We start from the raw sequence: 22,474 nt of genomic DNA, 5'->3' as shown, positions 1-22,474 counted from the left end.
AGAAAGAAATTAACTATTTCCTCCATTGACACAGCCTCTGATTCCCCTCTGAAACCTAGATAAACGCAGAAGCAACAGGAATATAAGGAACTCAGGTAAAGTAGCTGATATGTGTGGCTGAAGAAACAGTTTTTCTTTAGTCTTGTTGTCTTAAACTCTCAAAATCAAAGTGCATTATCCATAGATGTCTAACACTTCATGGCAATGAAAGAATGGTTTTAGGCAAGTCTCAAATGGGATAACAGGTAAAGACTGTTCAGCAAGAAGTCTTCGAGTTACAGTTTCTATTTTGAGTTCTACCCTCTTCTTTTTGGCCAGAACTCATAAGCAGTTCCCAATTTCACCAGATCAATGTATCTTACTTTAAAATTAATATGTTTAAACTCAACTCCGTCAAGAACATGAAGGGTCTGAGTTTTTACCCTACTTGCAAGCTAACAAGTTAGCATGCCACAGTTTCAAGGATGCTGGCACAAGAAAAAAATTCTGTGGTTCAGAGACAAAGTACATTTCATTACGTTCAGCAATAACAGGAGTCAGCGAATCACCACCTCCTTGTTCAAGTCCCTTGAGGCTCAACTGCCATGGAGCCATGTGATGCAGGTCAACTAAGTACATGATACATAACGGGGAACAGGACAAGGCAGGAATCCAGAGGTCAGGAATCCCTGATCCTTTACAAGGGGCTGTAAGCAAACCTGCTACAACTTTGCACCCTGGAGGGAGCTGTTTTTATGATACTAGACTGTAAACAACTCTGCCCTTTGCTCCAGAGGAGAGACACTACTTCTTCTTCTTCTAAGGATATCCAATGGACGATCAACCTTGAGAAGACAGTCCCCAACAAAAGCGTGCCATGCTATTCTGTCCGTGAGACGTGAAGCACAAGAGACCGAAGGAAAACTGTCTCCCAATACTCATCATCTCTTACCATGTATACTTGCCCAGTGGTTATACATAAAAGAGACACTCGATTCAGTAGGTCAGGTAAAAGACTGGTGCTTTTGGCTGACTACAACGGTTCAAAAACCTACTCCACCTTACACTCAGCATCATATTATGTTTGCTTCTTTCTGTCTTAAATCTTAAAACGGTCAACATCCAATGGGATAAAACTTCGTCTCTCACATAGTAACAAAATTAGGAACAGGAATGAGACTTGCAAATCTATCAATGTTTTTGCTACACCACACTGTGTCTGTATTAAAAGAGATTCTCTATTTTATCAATGGTTCCAATTACCAGTCTGATTCCTAGTTCTTTCCCTAGGGATATTGTATGAGCCCCAACTAGATAACACTCAGAAAGCAAGCTTGATGATGTTTCAAAGTATTTTTCTTTATAATAAGCTCCTAAGAGTATGGAAACTAGTAAACTGCAAGGTGATGCCACTGCTGACAAATGTGTAAAATATGGTTGTTTTTCTTAATCTTAAGGAAAAAATGGAAATGAAGCTCCACAGTTTCCCATCTCTACCCCAAACCAAGGCCAGTCCATTAATTCAGTGACAAGAAGAATGAGGTCTCTGAATTTCAAGTTCTCCATTTCCCCTTAATTGGATGTGGATGGTAAATGCAAGGGCATGTCTACCAGAAGCAAAAGGAACAGAGCAAAATGCCAGGCTTAATATCAAACACCGCTGAGCTGGATATTTACTTAGGAAAATTGAAGGGGCCTATTTAATGCTAAGAAGTTCTATCTTAGCCTCAAATTGCCTCTCCTTAAAATTATCTGATAAATTTAAACCTTGACCAACACTACATATTTCGAATGGCAGTCAACTCCATCTCAAGTTGTCCATCTCCTTGCTGGGAAAGGTCATTTTTCATATCTTCAAATGGTCTATGTTCTGTTTACCCATCAAAGAAATATCACTGTCTGGTAAACACCACAGTGGAATTTCTTGGTGGCTCAGAGGTAAAGAATACAACTGACAATGCAGGAGATGTAGGTTCGATCCCTGGGTCAGAAAAATCCCCTGGAGAAGGAGATGGCAAACCACTCCAGTATTCTTGCCTGAGAAATCCCATGGACAGAGAAGCCTGGAGGGCTACAGTCCTCCAGGTGTCACAAGAGAGTCAGATGCAACTAAGTGATTAAATAACAACAAAACACCATGGCCGGGCTGTCATAAGGATGCAAGGTAAGACAAGCACTGTTCTCTCTTAAAAGTTCTTTTTCTCTGATATTTTAACAGCAAACAACTGAGACAGGCATGCAAAATTTACCACATTGTCAGAAATTCCTAGTTTTACAACTTGAAATATCCCCAAAGTAACTACACCTTGTCATTTTATATGAAGAAGAAAATAAAATACCTCCAAAATCAGATCCTAAGGTGGGCTGTGTGCACATCATGGCTTCCTTGTGTAAGTGGTCATTTCCTTACAGGCTTTTGAAATGTCATTGTCAGGATGGCTCATGGGCGACATGCAGGAGATAAATCCCTTTATTGGTTGCATATTTAGCTGAACTTAGTGATTAAAATTCTGAAGTGATTTGTAGTATATTTTAACTTACTGTTTATTAGCAAAATAGGTGCTTTACGAATTTCTATAGCCAAGGAAACTAAGATCTTAAGGGAGTGGCCCAAAGCCCAGGATACAATCAGTGATGTACTCTTCATCAGTGATGTACTCTCAAAATCCCACAATTAATCCTATTTCAGGGGCAGATTCACTTATTTAGAAATAATGAAAAACCATCCAAGGTACTGAGTTAAGAATTGGAGATACAGTGAGAACAACAGAGACACAGTCCTTGTTCCAAGAGGCCCCCGGTCCAGTCATGGTGATGGTGGAAGATACATCAGGCAATCATGCTCCATGAGGCACAGTCCCACAGGGCAAAGGCCAACAACTCTGAACTCCTTTGCAGCTCATCATATTGTTCATTCATTTACCCATCATTCCTGTTCATTTCCTCTCAAGTATTACATGGGGAAGGGTTGGAAAACAGAAAGCTAAGTAAAGCACTGCAAACTTTTATAAAACCCTGGCTTATAACATTAAAAAATATATTTCTTGAAAAGGGGGAGGGGGAGAGAGGCTCAAGAGGAAGGAGATATATATATAATTATGACTGATTTGCACTGATGTACGGCAGAGACCACATCATTGTAAAGCAATTATTTTCCAGTTAAAAAAAAAAGAAAGAAAGAAAGAAAAAAAAAAGGGGGGGGAGTTTCTGAGTCTGTCAATTCATTATAGTGAGAAATCACCAAAATCCAAAGAAATGCCTTTTAGATGTATTGTCTTATACTGTTTTTATCTGTGCCTATATCCTATTAAAAATAACTTGGATTACTTTTTAAACCTTTTGTTATTACAATGCCTGCACACGAAGAACAGCAGAAGGTGGACAGAGGTCTGGAGGCATATTGCAGCTCACACTGTAACTCGCTGGAAGAGGGTGATGGCAAAGCAAATGGAAGTCAAAGGGCACAGAACTCAAATCTGCAGCTTCCTGGAAAATAAATTACTTCTAGCCTAGAAGGTACTCCTGTCTCCAGTTTATTTTCCTTTTAATATACTTAGAATGCCTACCACCACATTGTTTTTTCTGAAAAAATTCCACTACATATCATGAGTTGACAAGAAAATCTCCAATGTCTCCAAGCTGACTGGAGGATGGTTCTTTAATTTACACTAAGGGCCCTCCCTCCCCCAGTACAGTTCTATTCTCCCCCAAATAAGCCCTTTCCCTGACAAAACTGGCCCATCCTCTGTCCCTGGAACAATGCCTACCCTTGGAACAATGCCTGTCCCCACTGGAACATTCTGCAACATTCTCTTTCCTTTCTTGGAACATCATAATCCTTGCTTTCCAGCTAATGTTCACCAAACACTTGCTACGTACTAAATGTCTATTTTATTTCATTCTCATTACAGTTCTATGAAGAATGAGTTATTATTATTCTAACTTCACATTTCAGAATATTGAGACTTAGAGAGGTTATGAACCTACAGTCACATAGTCAGTAAGTGGACAAGCAGAGATTTGAACTTGAGGTCTTTACTTTCAGGGCCAAACTCATTACCACTGTAGTGCAATGAGCAGGACTATCTGATGGTGACCCCAGAGCTCAGGCAGCGTCACCCGCATGACAAACAGAGCAGGTGAACACCTTTTTCCCAGCAGAAGGGACTGTACTTTATATCAGTTATCCACAGTGTGGGTGACTTCCTCCCTCGGAAGAGGAAACTGAAACTTCCCATGGGTCTGAAAGTCTCTAGTCCAGAAGGTGACATTCATAAATGCCTATAGACAGCTGGGACACCAAACTGAACTGTTTTGAACTAAGCAGCCTGAGTATTCCTCCAATGCCAAGGATGCTTTCTCATTCTCTTGCTCTGGTAAGGCAGAATGACAAGAGAACTCAAGCCCACACTGCAGGCTCACAAAGCCCAAACTCAGTACACATCTCAGTGGGACAATGGGAACACTGGGGGAACTGTGCCTTCTTTTCTCCTCCTGACTGAGGCGTGTAAGTTTCCCATTTCCTAAGTAAAATGTTCACACATTAAGTAAATTCCTTAACACATGCAGGGTAAAGTTGTATGATCAGTCTTGAATCCCGGTACATGGTGACTGAAGACCTAGATGGAATGTACTGGACACAGCCATCACCTATGATGCCTTTTGGCATAAATGTTAACCACTCTTTTACAGTTGAGCTAAAGTCCCACTTATTCTACAAATAAGCTCCTGATTATCCTTAGTGAAGGGGGATCCTTGGAGCTCCAAGGATCCTATAGCAGAGTTTATCCTTTGGCCTCTACACAAAGCACATCTCTGATATGTTATTGGTTACGGCATCTTTTCCATTAATAAACGCAGACGTGAGAGATATTCTGAGTTCACAGATCATCGCAGTAAAGTGAGTCCTATAGGCTGTTCTAGTTTCCCAGGGCACAGAAAAGTTATGTGTACACTATACTGTGATCTATTAAGCATGCAAAAGCATTAGGTCTTAAAAAATAATGCATATACCTTAATTAAAAATACTTTATTGCTAAAAAAATGCTAAGCGTCATCTGAGACTTCAGTTAGTTGAAATCTTCTTGGCAACATAAGCATCGAAGATCAATGATCACAGATCACCATAATGTATTAATAATAATGAAAAAGTTTGAATTTTGTGAGAATTACTAAAATGTGACACAGATACATAAAGTGAGCAAATGCTGTTGTAAAAATAGTGCCAGCAGACTTGTTTGATGGCGGGTTGGTCACAAACCTTCAGTATGTAAAAAACCTAATATCTGTGAAGTCAATAAAACAAGATATGATTGTGTGCATTTAGAATCCAATGAAATTCATCTTCCCAAAGGTAGGGGAGGGACCCTATAAATTTAGTACCTGCAACAGGCCCAGTGGCAACCCTATATACAACAAAGATTAATGCCTATTTGCTGATTGTGCGTGTGTGTGTAAGTAGGTTCTGTTCTTCAGAAGGCCACATTTCATTCAATCACTACATATATATGCTGCTAAGTCACTTCAGTCGTGTTCAACTCTGTGCGACCCCCATAGAGAGCAGCCCACCAGGCTCCCCCGTCCCTGGGATTCTCCAGGCAAGAACATTGGAGTGGGCTGCCATTTCCTTTTCCAGTGCATGAAAGGAAAAGTGAAAGTGAAGTTGCTCAGTTGTGTCCGACTCTTCCCGACCCCATGGACTGCAGTGCTCTAGGCTCCTCCATCCATGGGATTTTCCAGGCAAGAGTACCGGAGTGGGGTGCCATTGCCTTCTCCAACATATATATGAGTACCTATTATATGTCAAGTGCTGTGCTGGGCACTGGGTTTACAAAGATAACAAAGATACTATTCTGGCACAAGGAGTTCATAACTTAGTAGAAAGATGGATGACATATAATAATATAATTATATAAAGACATGGGGTAGAGTGTGAAACGTGGAGAGTGTCCCCAGTGAGTAGGGAAGGGCACACATGCAGAACATTCACATTTTACTAGAGTCTCATGAATAAACCAGACTTAAAAAGGAGCAAGATTCTATAACTGAATGAGAGATATAGGTGAATTCTTTAGCTATTAAATGAACAATACTAATTTAAAAGGAGAGGATTCCTATCATTTATAAAATTATAAAACTTACCCAATGATAAAAATTTCTTTCACCAGTTATTAACCTTGAATTACACAAAAAAGAGCAATTTAACTGATTTCATTATTTGGCAGTAGCCACCTGAAAAGATAAGAAACAGCAGTGAAACTTTCAGAAGTTTTGACAACTTTTTGCTCTTTGCTTTTTCTTTTTTTTAAGATCTGAAGCTAAATCAATGGAAAATATCAAGGTGAACAACTTGCTAACAAGACTAAAAAGAAATTAAGTGAATCAAAAAATAACATATTTCTGTTTATGTCTAAGAAACACAGAACCAGTGTGAATTTTTGGCAATTGAAGAATTACACTTTTAAAGATTTTCTAAAACTAATCCAAAACAAACTCTTTAATTACAAAAATACTCTAGGACAAGGCTCCAACTTGGTGGTATCTCATTTTTATATTTCATGCCAGAAAACCAGATCTATATTATAAATCACTTTAAGTCTCAAATCAAATAGCTAAGGCCAGATATGAAAAGTGCACAGAGTTGTTCCCAGAATCCATCCCTTGGGTACCTGGTTCCTATACAAAATGTATTTGCACATATATGTATTTGCATATATATACTTACATATATCCTACTCACATCTTCCTGTTTATTATAAATCATCTCTAGATTACTTATAACAGGAATAAGTGTAAATGCTATGTAAATAGTTGTAAATACAATGTAAATGCTATGCAAATAGTTGCAAAATAAGGCAAACTGAAGTTTTGCTTTTTGGAACTTTCTGGAAATTTTATTTTATTTGAATATTTTCAATCCATATTTGGTTGAATCTGTGGACGTGAAAAGCTGACTGTATTTATTTTGTGAACAGTGAGAATTTCTCACAAAGGTTCTTCTCAACCAGTACCCAACTCTCAAAATTTTCTAAATTCATGCTTATAAATAAAACTTGTATTCACACAGAAGTCTCTCCCTTACACAAGTATTTTAGTTTTATAACAAGACTCTGCAACTGTTCAATTTGCTTTTTCCACCATGCTGAAGGCCCACTGATGTAAGAGTCCCATTTCAACTTTTTCACATCTATGTCCTCAGCACTTTGCAATTCTCTGCACATAGGAAGTAGTCAATAAGTTTGTTGAATGAATCACTAAATGAATAGAATCTAGAAAAAGTATATTTAACAAGCATCACACTAGAAGCAACTTCTCTGAGGGTAGTAGAGTGAACACAGTCTTTGAGAATCTGTCTGTATTTTTAAAAAGAAAAAAATTCTTGATTGATACATGGTATGCTTTGCTTTCTACATGGGACATGATGCAATGTTAATTGCTTTAATGACTCTGTATCACCTACAAATGGTTCTCCCCATTTGAACAGGAATCCTCAACAGTATCTTTCCTATGAAGAAATATGCTTTCTAGAGTAAGAATTAAGAGTTCCCATGAAAAGTAAACTGTCTAATTTCATGTGTCTACACTACAAGAACCCGTTCTCTCCAAGTTCAATAACCGAAGGCACTGGTGCCCTTGCACTCCCCCTTTTCTCCCCTCCTCACTCTCTTTCTCTCTTGTGCCCCTAATAGTCAGGAGGGAACAAACAAGCAAGCAATGTCTCGTGAAACACACAAAATGCAGAAGTGAGAAGGAGTCGCCTTTAAAGTCATCAAAATTATTTGGGACAGAAAGTCTGTAAGAAGCAGCTTAGGAAGTAAGAGTGAAACACAAAAGAAGACCACGGATAAGGCCAAATGTAATTAAAAAATTAAGTCCCTGTAATACTCAATCAAGATATGGGGCCCCTCATGTTTAAGACTACAGTTTCTAACTTTTTGAATCTTAAACCTTGGATCTTTCCCATTTGTTGAATTCTCAATATTACTACCTACCCCCTTCCCCCAAATCATTAGAAAACATTCATGATTTTCATGACTACTTCAGGGTCAGAGGGAAATGGTGGGAGACCAGATCCATTTTTATAGCCTCGAATGAAGGAAGACCATTTCCTTCTGGGAGTGTCCAGTGGTAACGACAAGAAGTCAGAGGACCATGAGACCCCTGAAGCCCCCAAACAACAGAGCCTCAAAAACTCAGTAGAATGTTACTCATAATTGTTATTCTCCATCTGGGTCTATTTTCCCTAAAAACATCCATGAATGCTTAATACCATGTACTTTCATGAGATACTCAAAAGTGACTGTGTGCATCTTATCAGTGGGTTTCAGTCTGTGCGCCCTTCTACAAAAATCCATCCTCTACAGCTAGCTCTCCTCTAGCTCTAAAACCCAGCAAGGATCTGTTGTTCTTTTGTGAATATACTCATAATTTTCAGAAGAAAAAAAAAGAAGTCAAAAATGGAGGAAAAAGAAAAAAAAAAAAAAGAAAACTAATAGAACCAGAGAGTTTATACAAGAAAATACAGAGATCAACAGATACAAGCTACCCCTTTCTATGAAAGAGAAACAGTGAGTTCCAGAGAGATGTCTTGCTCAAGATCATACAGCAACAGAGCAGAGGCATGCCTGCACAGTCACGGCTTCCCTTCTGGTCCAGAATTATTTTGGATTATGACTGTGATAATGATAAGAATGGGACAGAGGGCTAGAGTTGGGTTTCAATGATGAGGACTGCAATCCTGGCTGAGCCTTGAACAAATCACTTCCCCTCTAGGTCATTTCCACTTGGTCAGATGCTTGCTAAAGGACAAGAGTTATTTTCTAAAGTAACACTACAGGTTTCAGTGTACAACACAGACTATGGAATATAAGTATTCCAGGTGATCTAGCCATCAGTATGCTTTCAGCAGCAAGGGAAAACAGCAGTACGACTGACAATCTATTTTCCACTAGAGCAAGCGGTCCAAAGGCGGGAGGCCATCAGGAACTGGAAAATCAAGGTGCCTGTCCCCTGTTGTCCATGATTCTCCTGGCTTTTCACTCCTCCATAGCCAACTTGTCCTTATGTTACCTACCCGTAAAATTGCAAAAGGACAAAAAATCTCTCCCCAACTGTAGAATAAAACCCTTTCAGTTGGATTGGGCCAGGAAATAATTTAGACTTTGTCCTCTTCTTCAGTACCTGAGCTCTTAAGAGCACCTAAACAAGCAGTGTTAGAAGTATTCAAGGGCCATTGTGAGAGCCCTGACTATAGGCACGAACACCCCAGGCTGACGGTCTGAGTTCCTCAAAATGTAGGGGTTCCATCAGTATCTAGCTGAGCCTATTTTCCCTAAAAACATCCATGAATTGCCTAATACCATGTACTTTCATGAGACACTCAAAAGTGATTGTGTGCAACTTATCAGTGGGTTTCAGTCTGTGCACCCTTCTACAAAAATCCATGAAACCCTCAACTTGGAGTTTCAGGAAATGCATTTCTCTCTCATTTCAGTCTGAGCCATGCAATCCAGCTCTACAGGTAGCAAATTGAAATGTTTAGTGGCCCATTGCAGAAAGATTGAATCTGAAAAGAATACAGCAATAAGAAAGAAGCAAGGCATCAATATCATACAGTAAAGCTCTCGCCAACGACAGTGATGATGTAGGAGAATGATTGGGCATTTGTTAAACTTCTACCATCGTGAAAATAACCTATTATTTTCCTGGTTGTGCACTGAAATGCCTCAATCACTGACAGAATGAGTCAGTAAAAAATGATAGTTTATTTTCTATCACTGTTCTATGGGGACAGTGTGGCATACTGTATCCCCACACCTTGAACTCCACTTTACCAAGAGTGTGCTTAATGTACCATCCTCCTTCCTTCATTTTGTAATATGTTTGATATACCTGTGGTGATGACTTTTCCTTTTTTTTTTTTTGGTGGTTGTTAAAATTCGGCCTGATAGAGTTTAATTTTAAGCCTAACATGACATGGCTGTCTGATTTAGGATTACTTACAAAAATTCAAAAGAATGGGCAGTCATGTCAAAGTGAAACAAAGGAAAAAGAAATTAGTAGCAGCTGCCTCGCAATATACCCCTTTGTCTCTCTGACTGACTACACAACAAAAACAGTGGAGGTTATAGGTGAGGTCTCACGTAGTAGCATTTTGAATCTGCACCTACCAATTTACACTGCAGCCAGTTTTCACGTCCAGATCACATCACTACCGAGTGTAATCCCCCCACACACAATAGCAGCCAAAGCAGCTGCACGGACCCAGGCCGGGAGCCACAGAGAAGCTGAAGGAAGGTGCCTAAGAGATCAGAGGATAAGCCTACTCCCAAGATCTGCCCCAACTGGGTGCGTGAGCCCCTCCTCTGCTGGTGCTGTTTCTGCTGCCCTTCTTCCCAAGGGCCGTGGACTAAAGGATTTTGTCCCCCCAAAATCTGTGTGCTGAAGTCCTGATAGCCTAATGTGATGGTATTTGGGGGTGGGAAATTTAGGAGGTCATCAGGTCACAAAGGTGGAGCCTTCATGACTGGGATTGGAGCCCTTATATGAAGAGTCATGGGAGAGAGGATTTCTCAACTCAGCTGTGTGAAGATACAGTAAGAAGGTGGCTGCCTGCAAGTCAACAAACAGGTCCTCATCAGACAGTGATCTGCTGGCCACCTTGATCCTGGACTTCCAGCTTCCAGAACTATGAGAAATTAATATCTTTTGTTTAAGCCAGTGGAATTCTTGTTATAGCAACCAGAACTAAGCTACCAAATATACTGTCCTAAATGCCTACTACTGCATGCAGTGAAAATATTCTGTCCTAAACGCCATGACTACTATGGCATTAAATTTACAAGTTCTTTCACGGCTAATATATACATGTCCCAACATTCACAAAGGACTAAGAAGCTAAAGGTAAACGCTCTTGTTCATCTGCCATTTGATGTTAAGAGGATACAGTGACCACAATAATTATGCCATGATAATATGTTTCTGACAGTAACAACAATACTATCAACAATCACAGTCCACTAATCACACATAGTGTTTACCATGGGCCAGGCACTTCTCTAAGATCTTTACTCACAAAAATCCTACCAGGTGGGTTCTACTGCTGCTGCTGCTAAGTTGCTTCAGTCGTGTCCGACTCTGTGCCACCCCACAGACGGCAGCCTACCAGGCTCCCCTGTCCCTGTGATTCTCCAAGCAAGAACACTGGAGTGGGTTGCCATTTCCTTCTTCAGTGCATGAAAGTGAAAAGTGAAAGTGAAGTCGCTCAGTCGTGTCTGATTCTTAGCGACCCCATGGACTGCAGCCTACCAGGCTCCTCCGTCCATAGGATTTTCCAGGCAAGAGTACTGGAGTGGGGTGCCATTGCCTTCTCCGGTTCTACTGCTATTCACATTTAACTGGGAAACTGAGTCAATGAGAGATTAAGTAGATTAAGTCATCTGCCCAAGGCTTCTGCAACAAGGAAGAGACTGATACCACGTCAATCTGGCTACAGAGCCCGAAGTTCTTCGCCACTATACTAAAATCTCATGCCTCCCAAAAACTGAAATAGAAAACAAACTATGATAGTGATGATTGCTGCGTTTCTTGCGCCTCCTGCATTAGCAGGTAGATTCTTTACCACTGCACCCTCTGGGAAGCCCAATTCCATCACAGAAATCTTAAAAAACAAAGCTAAAGTCATATAGGCAATGATCAGACAATCTCCCAGCTCCAAGTCTGAGGTTTGACCACACACATACTAAATTTGATTACGCTCCCTTCTATTGAGATAGATGTAACCAAAGCCTTAATTGGAATAGAAACAAGGTATCTTTACAGCTTGGCAGATAACAACTCTAACCTGCACAGGCAGTGCCTGATGACAAGGCACTGTTGATAATCAGTTAGCAGAACTTTTCCCTGTGCTAATCAGAAACGTGCAAAACTGTCTTCCCCACTTTTATCTTTTTTTTCCTCTCTTGATGCCATCTCCTGAATACTATCCCTTCACAAAATCCATAAATCCATATATTTCTACAGTACCCCTACCAAGGTCAACCTTGGCAGACACTGTCTGATTATAATTGGCTGTCCTTTGCTATTACTCCAACTACACTATTAAAGAGGCAATTGCTTATCAGAATTACCATTCTGAAGACAGTGCCCATTAAGGATCTTCCTGTTGTTATTGAGGCAAAGCTGTCGTTTGGGCTACTAGATCAGGCTAAGCGTACCAGGCGTAATTTCTTTTGAAAATGCAATCAAGCCCAATACTACAAAATGACTGATCTGAAAAAAACAACTGAATGATAAGCAAAAACAGGTTTTAATGTTATTAAATGATGACATTTGGTAAGATATTTTTATAAAGAATGGGTCCACAGGAGATGGTATATTAGTGGAGCTGCAAAGTGAAGGGGTCAGGCAAGGCAAGCTTTCACTACTGGCACCAACTCCTGTTGCTTACTGGTTATACAGTCTTAAGCAACTTAGTAAGACTCAGTTTCTTCAACTTCAAATTGGAAATAATCATTATGCCATAGTCTGCTATGGAACTTCTAAGAGAATACAAAAAGTACCTACTACATTGCCTATAAGAAAACAAAACGTCCTCCACAAGAATTTAAGCTCTAGGATGACAAAGACTCTTGTCTGTCTGTCCTGCAGAACAAAATAAATGTTCAATAGATACTTAATAAGTAATGAAAGAATAAACATACTGATTGCTTCATTCCTTTTAGTAATGTTGATTAATATCAGTTCCTCTTTTTAGTGAAATACAAAGAAATGCTTTTATTAGGACTAGGTAAGTTACTGAATCCAATCAGTATGTCCCTACCAAACCATCCAAAATGTTTGTTATTTCCCAAAGTTAGTATTGAAACCTAAAGAAGAGTCCGTGATGACAGATGCCTCAAATTCTTCATTTATTTTAGTTTTACTCAGTCATTTATGAAGAATTCCATCTTCCTGTATTGACCACATAGTCACTTTTTTGTCTTCTTCATCTTACAGTAATTCTGATCCATTGGGAGATATGCTTGTATTGTAAACAGAAGAACTAACAGATCTCCAGTGAGAAGTAAGATTGTCTTAGCTGACAGTTCTGCAGCCCTACCCCAAAACTCTGAGTCTGAAGGTTTTCATTAAATTCTATCTTAAGGATTTCAAAAACGCACTTTATAAATAATATGAACTATAAACATCATATAAATTTCAGGTATTACTTCTGTTATTTGTTTACCTAAGTAACTGCCCATTGTCACTTAATATAATCAGAGTATCATGTCCTCAAATCTGTCAGAAACAAAAATGATAGCAAGTATTATCCAGAAATGAGAATTTGGGAGTTGAGAAAAAACTAAGCAGATTTCTATAATCTACTTTAAAAGAAGAAAGTATTAATCTTATTAATTGGTATTTCATTGTCAACTTTGCTTCTATTTATAATGACTTTTCTTTTGTCATTTTATTAATCATTGGCATAAGTTGAATTCTATAATTTCACCAATAAAAGCTTCAATGCAAACCCTTCAAACCACCTAGCACTTAATTATCTGCTAAAATGAACTTCTTGGTTTCAATTTTATTTTTTAAAAGAAAGAAGGAATGGCTACTACATGTGTACACATACAAAATCTTGTAAGAATGCTGGTTTACCAGGCATGGATATAGTGAAAGCTGGAGATATGACAGCAGTTCCCATACTCTGGACTGAGTATTTGCCCTGCTCCCCTATTTCCTGCCGTAATTCACATATGAAGCTTCAATCCCCTATGTGATGGTATTTGGAAGTGCATCTTTGGGTGGTGATTAAGCTTAGGTTTCGTTTTGCTGAGGTCCTCGGGTAGAGCCCTCCTGATAGGATTAGTGTCCTTATATATAAGAAAAGGAAGAGCCATCGGAGCTCTTTTGCTTGAGGACTTAGCAAGAAGAGAAAGCTGAATCTATCAGCCAGGAAGAGGGAACTCCACAGAGCCCAGCTAAGCTGGCATCTGATCTTGGATTTCAGCCACCAGAACTGTGATAAGTAAGTTTCTGTTGTTGAAGCCACCTAGTTAATGGCATTTTGTTACAGAGGTCCCAGCTGAGGCACCCCTTCATACTCTGTCTCTATATTCATATTAACTGGGCCTGAGCGTCTGCAGGTGCAATCTCTCTTGAGAAGTAAATTACTCAAACAACTCTGTGCCTCCCCTTCCAGAAGGCTGGTCCCAGCCCTCCACATCAGGAACGGTAATGGTAGTGGAAGCATCTTATCTCTGTAGGCCTCCTGCAGCTGGGAGACTGGGAGGCTTTTCCTCCCCAGCCTGAGAAGGAGTCAGCAAGCTCTGGAAATTTCTGTGAGTCTTACCCCCAATTTGGAATTTTGCTTCTGCCAGCAAAGAAAGAAAAACAATATAGGAGCTCTTTCCCCTGTGTTCACATATATATAGGAAATGGTCTTTTGTTTTCTAGCCACTGTTCCACCTTCTCTAAAGAAGCGGTGATTACTGGAGACGCTGTTAAATGAGCTATGATTTCATCCTAGCTTCATTATCTTCGCCATCCCCTTCCTCCTCCCCACTCACCCGGGTGTCCACACTGACAAGCATCAAGCTCTATGCCATCCTGCACAGGAGCCAAAAGCCACACAGAGCTAGCAAGCACTTCAGATGTGCAGCGGCCAAACCGAGATGTGCTTTCAGTGTTAAGGTACACAGTTCTAAGACTTACTATGAAAAAGAACACAAAACAGATTTGCAATTCTTCTGTGGCTTACAGGTTGAACTGATACTTTGGAAGTATTGGGTAAAATGAAATATATTACTAAAACTTACCCGTTTCTTTATGCTTTTTAAAAATTGGGTATATATATCTCTACTGGAAATAAATTACATTTTGTGGCTCATATTTCTTTTGGATAGTGCTAATTTGAGCATTCATTTGTCAATGAAAGCTATGTCTAAACTGGACTTACAAGACTGTATATGTGTATAAATGTAAACAAACAGAAATAGAAATATACATGTGTGTCAATCACCTTTGTAGTATGATCTTGTAACTGATAAACCAAGTCTGTAAGTTTCTATAATGCAGAAGGAAGGTACCATGCTGGAATATATTTAACCAGATGTTTCACCATAATTTCATTATATTAAAGCTAACGGAACTAGTCAAATTAAAAGAAATACACAGAAATATATCTTTTGATGCAGACCTGCATCCATGCATGCACATGGTGGGCATCATAGTGGCATTAATTCTAAATGGTCGGTAGGAAAACCACTCACACACTAACAGAAAGAACAGGTGAATGTGATACTTCTATTTGAAATGAAGCTTGATCATTTCTAAAGTTTTAAATGCACTGGAACATCTAGTCAAATGCTGTCTAGTAAAAAGTATAATTTAATACACAAATAAAAATTACACACAATTGGCACAGCAAAGCCTCAGTGGAAGCAACCTCTTTAACAGTGTCTAAAAATGCTTTGATTATTAGCTTTTGATGCTGTTGATCTTGTTTAATAGTGTTAATATTCTCTTCATTAAAATCCTTAAGGTAATATTATGCTTCAACTCAGCTCCAATTCAAATTATCCCATTTCATACTGTGAATTATGCAATTCTATTACACTCTGCACTGATCTTTTTGAGGATGTAGAGCTATTCAGATAATGGAAAATTTCTAAAGTTGAGGACTACAGTTTAATTACTCAGGGAAAAATTCTACTTGGAAAATTAAGACTTTCTAGGTATTTTGAACCCTTTGGTGTAACAACATTTACAATTCAAGATAATCTTTATATATATCTCTGAATTTAGATTTTCAAATCTACTGCTTACTTGATCCTTTCTGTTTATTTCACCAGGTAAGAATATGCTATAAGATAATTGCTATTTTTAAGTAACATAGAAGAATTTAAACATCCAAGGAAGAGTCAGTCTTTCCAAGGTTCTTGATGATGGATGTTAGATATTTGCTTCAGAGCTGCCACCATTGTTAAAAATATTCTAGAATTCTAAATATTTTAGAAACTGCCTTAAAGAAAGTAAATGGTAACTTTTCTTTGTCTACTACAGATTTTCTAACCACTTAAAATCATTCAAACCTCAGTCTAATGACTGAGTAAAAGTAAACGAATTAGGTAGTATCATTTGCTGTTTAAAAATATATATTCAGTTCAGTCACTCAGTTGTGTCCAACTCTTTGCGACCCCATGAATTGCAGCACACCAGGCCTCCCTGTCCATCACCAACTCCCGGAGTTTACCCAAACTCATGCCCATCATGTCGGTGATGCCATCCAGCCATCTCATCCTGTGTCGTCCCCTTCTCCTCCTGCCCCCAATCCCTCCCAGCATCAGAGTCTTTTCCAATGAGTCAACTCTTTGCATGAGGTGGCCAAAGTACTGGGAGTTTCAGCTTTAGCATCAGTCCTTCCAAAGAATACCCAGGGCTGATCTCCTTTAGAATGGACTGGTTGGATATCCTTGCAGTCCAAAGGACTCTGAAGAGTCTTCTCCAACACCACAGTTCAAAAGCATCAATTCTTCGGCGCTCAGCTTTCTTCACAGTCCAACTCTCACATCCATACATGACCACAGGAAAAACCATAGTCTTGACTAGACGGACCTCTGTTGGCAAAGTAATGTCTCTGCTTTTCAATATGCCATCTAGGTTGGTCATAACTTTCCTTCCAAGGAGCAAGTGCCTTTTAATTTCATGGCTTCAATCACCAACTGCAGTGATTTTGGAGCCCAAAAAATAAAGTCTGACGCTATTTCCCCATCTATTTGCCATGAAGTGATGGGACCAGATGCCAAGATCTTCATTTTCTGAATGTTGAACTTTAAGCCAACTTTTCCACTCTCCTCTTTCACTTTCATCAAGAGGCTCTTTAGTTCCTCTTCACTTTCTGCCATAAGGGTGGTGTCATCTGCATATCTGAGGTTATTGATATTTGTCCCGGCAATCTTGATTCTAGCTCGTGCTTCTTCCAGCCCAGCATTTCTCATGATGTACTCTGCATATAAGTTAAATAAGCAGGGTAACAATATACAGCCTTGACGTACTCCTTTTCCTATTTGGAACCAGTCTGTTGTTCCATGTCCAGTTCTTAAAAATATACATAAACACACACAAAATAATATATGAGGTGTATATAAAACATATATATATATATATATATATATCTAAGAATTGTATTTAATTTGGGGGTCTTTAAATTTGCTCTGTGAAGTGAAACTTGCTCAGTCATGTCCAACTCTTTGCGACCCCATGGACTATACAGTCCGTGGAATTCTCCAGGCCAGAATACTGGAGTGGGTAGCCTTTCCCTTCTCCAGGGGATCTTCCCAAGCCAAGGATCGAAGCCAGGTCTCCTGCAATGCAGGCAGATTCTTGACCAGCTGAGCCATAAGGGAAGCCCGAGAATACTGGAGTGGGTAGCCTATCCCTTCTCTATCAGATCTTCCTGAGCCAGGAATCAAATTGGGGTCTCCTTCATTGCAAGTGGATTCTTTACTAACTGAGCGATCAGGGAAGCTCTAAATTTGCCATGAGGTAATTCCAAAAGAAGATTTTTTAAATGTTTGTAACAATGGCAGCATATATATATATATATATATACACACACACACACACACACACACACATACTCCTAAAGTAAGTATTTTATGGATAAAATTCAATTAGATTATCAAATCAGGATATTTAAAAAAATCTGTTTATGAGCATGTTTCTAACATGCTGACTCAATTGCAAAGACAAGTCTACCCTACTTCTTTTTACATTCCTAGCTCAGGATCATGGAATTAGTCATATGAAGTATGACCTTCCATTTTCTCTTAAGTAAATAGAGAGATGGAGTTAACCAAGGTCACGGAGACAGAAGATAGAGGAGTCTGATGTTCTGAGTGACAGTCCTTCCAGACTAATTCAAGCCTTGTGCTTGGGCTCAGTCACTAAGTCATGTCTGACTCTTTGCAACTCCAGGGACTGTTGCCCACCAGGCTCCTCTGTTCATGGGATTCTCCAGGCAAGAACACTGGAGTGGGTTGCCATGTCCTTCTCAGGGGATCTTCCTGACCTAGGGATCGAACCTGTGTCTTTTCCATCTCCTGCATCAGCAGGTAGATTCTTCACCACTATCGCCACCTGGGAATTCCAATTTAAGTCTAGAGCTCTCCTACCCCTTTCAAATTCGGACAGACCCAATATTCTCATTCTGAAATCTACATTATTTCTTTTGTGTGGATGTTTTATTCCAGGCTGTATTTAACCTAATTAAGCTACTTCTTCCCTTGGGCAAACTATAAAACCTCAATTTTCCCTTCTATTATTACAAATCCCACATAGTGCTGGCATCAAGATTGCACTGATTATCCCAGACACTAATGGGTTCATTCTCTCTGCAACTAGTGCTACGGATTCTCTCTCCAAATCTACAATCTCTAATAGTTTTCTGACATTTCCTTCTCAAATTACAATGTAACTACCTCAAACTACCATCTTATAATTAAATTTTAATTCCTATTAAGTCGAGGATTTGAATTTGATAAAGTCAAATTTTCTCACAACAGATACTATTAAATTAACATTTAATATCACTTTAGAATTCTTTTTCTCCTTTTACCAACTAACAAACTATCAGGTTGGCCAAACCCAATAAAACAGAGAGTGGTCCCTTTAATGTTCCCTGGACCACAGTGGACACCCAAGTCTCCATATAAAAAACAATTACCAAGCGAATCTCTTTCAGGCAATAAAACATAAATTCAGTAAAATAAACGCATGTAGACTGTCTGCTATTACTGCTATAATACGATCTGACACATACATCTTGGCCAGGACCTATTAGCAAAACAATGACTATAGGCTCAAAATCACAAATCCAAAGGTTAAATATTTGACCACTGTCTCCCCAGAGATTCCCTTCACCAATGAATAAATGGAAGCAATTTACTGCAATTTTGGAATCTGTCAAAACTCATAGAGAAATCAGAGAAAAATCCAGGGAAGGAGTCCACAACCAATATCTTTTTTTTTTTTGCTATTCACAAAGTCAAGTTGATTTTGACATAAAGAACTTGAATGAACATCATACAGAATTCAATTACTAAAGCTTCTTTAAATTGCATCCTTTGAAAAAACAGTCTCTTAAGAGTAATTTTATTTTATTTTTTTTTCTTAAGAGTAATTTTAAAGAGGGGGATTCTATTAACATGTAACTTTGGAAGCTACTCCATGTTATAGTAATCTCTTTGGCAATATGCACTTTCACACATTACAATTCAGGAGAGTCCTGGAGTTAAAAAAACAAAACAAAAACCTCAAATTTTATTTAACCAAAGGTTTTTTTCCCCTTGTCAAATTCCAGTTTCTCCCTTACTCGCCATGACTCCAGTTGCATGACTTCCTAGGGCACTAGTGTCCTGTGGAGTACAGTTTGGCAAAAGCCAGTGTTAGAAAGTGTATGCGGCTGAAAGAGAAATGAACATGATGCCAGTCTAAATTTAAGGAACCTTCTGCGTGACTTCGGCAAGCTATTTAGCTACCCCGGACTTCAGTTTTCCCAAAGGTCGTAATGTATTACACAACTATAAAATTCACAGTTAATTGCTCTAATATATTTTCTTTGCCAAGGCAAATCATAAACTTTGTTCCTTAAACCAAAATCAAACATTGAGTGACTTGTGTAATGTTTCAGATGCTGCTGGAGCTCCCTCAAGATAATCCTTACATGAAGGAGTTCACACTTGGTTGAGAAGACATACCTAAGTAAATCATTACAGACAGCTATCAGAGGAACAAATACTGCTTCAGCCTAAAAAGGGTCAGACACAGAAAACTCTCCTGAGAAGTGGACCGGAGGGATGAATTTCAGTTTTCTCAAAGGGTTGAAGGTGGTGGGCAGCCCAGAGAGGAGTTTAAGAATACAGAATCTTTAAACAGTCTAAATGTAAGTATATTCCTCTGTAAATACACTTCACAGTAGCCTCTTCAACATTCTAATTTCACCCTTGCAAATATTTATATCCTATCAGTGTGGCTCTTAAAAAGGCAAGTGTTAATACTAAACAATAACAGCACTTTTTAAAAGCAACTTCCAGTTAGTGTACAGTTTTATAGAAATAATACGTGCACAGATAGCACAGAACTGATAAAGCACATGTCTACTTTTATTGACTAATTTATTAATGATGATCTGATTTTTAATTTCCATATTACAGGCACATAATTCACACAAGTAAATGAACCATGAACCTCTATATGTTAACATTCTTTGCAAAATGTCAATACATGGCCTCAAAAACCGTCAAGAGAAGAAAAAAATGGCCAACATATGTGTCATGAGAAAAAACAAGACATTAGATATTGATACAGAGTAATATGTATATTGAGTGTTGTTAGGTATTTTCATAACCTTAAGCAATAGACTATAGAGCTAAAAATAAAGCCGTACAATGTCTCTATGACTCGTAAGTTTCAAACATGAAGCCATTCTTTGAAACTATACACAATGATTTTTAAAAATAGCCGAAGGACCCATGAAGAGGCACTGATACACAGAGCAAGAGGGGGAAAAAATGAAATCATAGGTCACAAATATAAACGTAATCGCTTTTTTTCCCATAGAGCATTTGAGTTTTTTATGAGGCATCCAATTCCTTGCATTTTTCCTTTGTTCTTAGGACACATAAGCAGTTAGTATGTTTTTGTGTATTTTTTGTCTTTGGCCATGCCGTGTGGTGTATAGCATGTAGGATCTTAGTTCACCAACCAGGGAATATACCCGAGTCCTTCGCAGGGAAAGCTTGGAGTGTTAACCACCGCACTGCCAGGGAAGTTCCAGCAAAACACATATTACAATTAATTTCATTTTTATGGTACGGCTGGTTGTACCAAAGGAAAAGAAGACAGGCTCCTGAGTTGCTCAGTTCTGTTCCCTGAACTATACTTTGCCATTAACTAGATATCTCACCTTAAGGTTTTATAACCTTTAGTAATTTATGGGGGAAGAAAGGGAATATATTTAAATCACAGGGTTACTTCAACAGTTGAATGAAATAATCTATGTTAAAGTGCCTTCCCCTTCCTTAAGCTTAAAAAAAAAAAAAAAGTCACTGCATTTCCCCATTTTATTTCATTTGTTTTCATGAATGAGAATAAAGATAAGAACAAGCAAAATAAAGAGAGTGACAAAAAATAAGGAGGACTAACCAGTTTAGTGGAGAAGGCAATGGCACCCCACTCCAGTACTCTTGCCCGGAAAATCCCATGGACGGAGGAGCCTGGTAGGCTGCAGTCCATGGGGTCGCTAAGAGTCAGACACGACTGAGCGACTTCACTTTCACTTTTCACTTTCATGCACTGGAGAAGGAAATGGCAACCCACTCCAGTGTTCTTGCCTAGAGGCTCCCAGGGACGGGGGAGCCTGGTGGGCTGCCGTCTATGGGGTCGCAAAGAGTCGGACACGACTGAAGTGACTTAGCAGCAGCAGCAGCAGCAACCAGTTTAGAGAAAGGACTATGTTTTCATCTCTCAGACTCTGAGGGTTACATGGAGTTTCCCAGGTCCTGGGCGTTAACTTATACTATCAAGCTCACCAAGAATGGAGCCCAGGAACGCACACTGGTTTTGAAGTTACCTTGGTAATTCTGGGGTAGCCAACTCCAGACATGGGCTTAGAGCGAAATTCCTAAAACAGGTAACAGTCTCAGCACAAAACTGGTGCTCAATAAATGTTTATGAAATAAACACATGGCGTGTGATTGAGTGAACTGTTTGTGATATCATTTAAAAAGAATTTCCGAAAACTACACTAATAACATCCCAGGCACAGGATGCTGACAAATAAGAGTGTCTGTCTTCAGAGTTTATTAAGGGAGGCTGACATGTAAACAAATAAAATAAAATTGTGATAAACACAACAGCAGAAACACAGCCAAAGGGAGAACGGGATAAATGTCCTGCTCTAAAGCAGTTAATTTCAAGAAAACAATATATATTGTTCAGTGTCAATGACAACAACAAAACCTAAGAGATTATATAAAAAAGACAAAAATTTAAGGGGGAATTATCAATTGCTTTTGCGTTAACATGTCACACTTTTAAATGCTCTTTGAGGAACAGCCTATTTTGTTCTTCACCTGTACAAATATGGAGAATACCTGAGATACATTGATGTGTTAAACTTCATATAAGACAATATTATTTCAAGCAATGCCTAAAACAGCCAAATTTCAGTATAATAAATGAATCTGGACAGTGTTTTGTCTTTTACCATAATAGGATTTGATGCATGCAATATAATTATTCAGAAAAGCGTAAATCAGATGCCCGTAGAATTGCACGTCAAACTTTTAAAATTCTGAGACAAGTTAATGGACATCACTGGTAATGAAGACTAGAAAAGCTACTGTCACTAACAGTGTAACAATTATCAGCACAGACTTATTTAAGCTATTAATGGCTTGGTTTGGTCCCAGCCATTAAATAAGGATTATAAACAGCTGAGAAAAGAAGA

The 22,474-nt window shown here is 38.9% G+C and overlaps 1 protein-coding gene across 1 annotated transcript in view; it reads right to left on the bottom strand.

The window, feature by feature from the left end:
* EXOC4 (exocyst complex component 4) overlaps positions 1-22,474 on the bottom strand; it is an 806,466-nt gene that overhangs the window by 350,067 nt on the left and 433,925 nt on the right. The gene's annotated exons all lie outside the window — the stretch shown is intronic.

The sequence above is a fragment of the Bos indicus genome, chromosome 4 (assembly GCF_029378745.1).
Source record: "Bos indicus isolate NIAB-ARS_2022 breed Sahiwal x Tharparkar chromosome 4, NIAB-ARS_B.indTharparkar_mat_pri_1.0, whole genome shotgun sequence".
Classification (NCBI taxonomy): domain Eukaryota; kingdom Metazoa; phylum Chordata; class Mammalia; order Artiodactyla; family Bovidae; genus Bos; species Bos indicus.
The sequence above is the reverse complement of the archived record's forward strand: the minus strand, read 5'-3'. Positions and strand labels throughout refer to the sequence as shown.